We start from the raw sequence: 2608 nt of genomic DNA, 5'->3' as shown, positions 1-2608 counted from the left end.
AGAGAGAGAGAGAGAGAGAGAAAGGAGGAAGAGGATAGTGCGTAAATCCCTCGAATTTTTTAAATGTAAAGCTCGCGCTTTGGAAATTCAGGCGAAACCTCTCCACGCTTTACCCGACCGTGTCGAAAAATTCTCATTTGCATTTCGAGAGAGTGGCCTCCACTTCCCCCCTCGGATACATAAATAATTCTGAACACGAGGAAACTAACGTAGCCGCGGAAGCGATTTATCTCTCGTTTAAGACACGCTTTGGAATTGTTTCGCTTAATAATATCTATTTGCGAACGGATCTTATTTGGGTCAATTATTCCTGTAAAAAAAAAAAAAAAAATAAAAAAAAATAAAAAAGAAAAATTAATTATCGTATTTCAATGTCCCTTTTGAGAGCGAGCGCTCCTTTGAATAAAGAAAAGTTGTCAGCGTTGTGTATAATCTCGTTCCCTCTTTTCTTGTCTCGAGGTAATTAAGTTGAAGGATTAATTAGAAGGAGAGTGCGAGGAAAGAAATAAGGATACTTGGATAAAATCAGGAACTGTTAGTATTTTTCGAATGGATCAAAATTTTCTCGAAATTGAGTTGATGCTTATGCTTGTATTCTAATACATTGACAAAATATATTCATTAAGGAAATAATATCTTCTTTGTTTCCATTTCATTATCATTTAATGATACGTAAATTCTCACATATTCTCACATATTCTAAATATTTTATTCTGAAAATGAAAAGGATTATTTATTAACCAGCTTTTATTCTGAACTCGGTGTTCACTTAGATGAAATTATTTATTTAAAATTTATTTAAAAATTAACCCATTAGCCAATTCAAGTCAATTATAATTTTTAGTATTCCCAAAAAAATGTGTGAATAAATCATTCCTCTTGATAAATCTCAAACATCGGTTCTCTATATTTTTCTTAGTACTGTAATTTTCTTTCTGGAAACAGAGTCTTTGTTTCGTTATCGTTTCATTCTGAAAACTTCCTTTTTCTCGAGTAAATCGATAAGAAACAAATTTAAAGGAAACTCGAACGTTCTTCGTCGTTGCATTGGAATGACGGAAGCAACGATCCATGAATAACGGGTATCTTCCTGCATGGAATTCGTTTCGTCCGCGTCACTTGATACAATGGCAAATCGTCGGGTAAAACTATCAATCCATGACCATTTTAATGAATTACAAGGTACGAACATCCGTGCTCGATCGATATCCAATGAATCAAGATCCGTCAAGAACCGAGATCCCGATGAAACTTCGAGGTTATGTCGAGGAAACTGGATCTGATTGACGAAGAAAAGTGTGACAAGGTTGCTCCACGATCGAGCCACGGAATGTTCCTTGTGGATAAAACTGGGGAACGTGAGAACAAAATCTCACGTAACTTTGAATAAGATGAAAATTATATCGAGATTTTTGTTGAAACAATCTTTTTTGTGGAATCTTTTAGAGAGAGAGAAAATGGAAGAATTAGAAGACTGCGCGTAACATTTTCCATTTATTAATAGAAAATTTTAATTTTCCATTCTGAAACTTTTGAGAAATTTTTTTATACAATTTAAAATAATAATTCCCCTCACTGCTTCTTTACGGAGGTAAACTATTCCTCTGGAAACTAATTAGATATTCTTTTAGAAATTGTTCACCCCATGAGAACGTGACTCCATCTCTGTTATGACGCTTGACATTAATGAAACAAAACATAAATGAAGAAAATTAAGAATTGGAGTTAATCCAGGAAAAGGAAAGACCAGGAAAACAATTATAACAGTAGAAAGAATTAATTATTTCCATCTTCACTTTTCTCCGGGTTTAAAAATTCAACCCTGTTGAATAATATTCCCATAGATGATTCTACTTAATAGAAGCATGGCAGCGAGAGCCATCAATCTCGAAATCATACCATGATCACGTATCCCTGATATCCTGATCGAGACAAATGAAGGGTAAAGATCGCTAGTAAACTAAGGAATTAGGGGCGTGCATCGCACAATGTTAGTAGAACGCAATCTCGTTACGCGTTACACCATCGAATCCACCATCGAATTTAACGTATCAACATTGATGTAGATCATTGAATAAACCGTGATGATTCACGGATAATTATCATGCTCACCGATCATCGTGATCGTGCAGCTCTCAATTAAACGACATTGATAAATTTCCTTTCGATTCGAAACGAATCGTGATTGAACAATCGTTATATTATCTCTTACTCATTTTGTTGTTGTCTGGTCGAACGATTTTATTTTTTATCGAGGATGGATAAAGATCGATATCAACTGCGAAATTCGATTTTCAATTTTCCCTAATTTTCACACTCTGTTTGCGCGTCTACAAACAGGAGAGAAAAGCTGCCAATCAATCTTCAATTTCATCGATCATCAGCCGAGCGTGATCGAGATCGTTGGTCGTTGGAAAATTGTCGACTAATAATCGCGTGTGAAAATTCGCAGGAAAATTGAATAAAGATGGCTAGTCGAACGAAGGGGGATAAGACGCTTAACGATCCATTAACTGGTTCTGAATGCAGTTCGCGTTAATCGGACAGGGAAATCGGTGGTAACTGCGATCCAGATGGTGGTGTTCGGGTAAATTCGAGTAAATGATTG

The 2608-nt window shown here is 35.6% G+C and overlaps 1 long non-coding RNA gene across 1 annotated transcript in view; it reads left to right on the top strand.

The window, feature by feature from the left end:
- The window catches only part of LOC116185708, a 51627-nt gene extending 50165 nt beyond the window's left edge, over positions 1–1462 (top strand). The window contains exon 3 of the long non-coding RNA XR_004150588.1: positions 1453–1462. This is a non-coding gene — a long non-coding RNA (uncharacterized LOC116185708). The remainder of the gene's footprint in view (positions 1–1452) is intronic.
- The last annotated feature ends 1146 nt before the right edge of the window (positions 1463–2608 follow it).

This window comes from Apis dorsata, unplaced genomic scaffold, assembly GCF_000469605.1.
Source record: "Apis dorsata unplaced genomic scaffold, Apis dorsata 1.3 scaffold_256, whole genome shotgun sequence".
Taxonomy (NCBI): Eukaryota; Metazoa; Arthropoda; class Insecta; order Hymenoptera; family Apidae; genus Apis; species Apis dorsata.
Note: the sequence above shows the minus strand (reverse complement) of the source record. Positions and strands in the feature narration are given on the sequence as shown.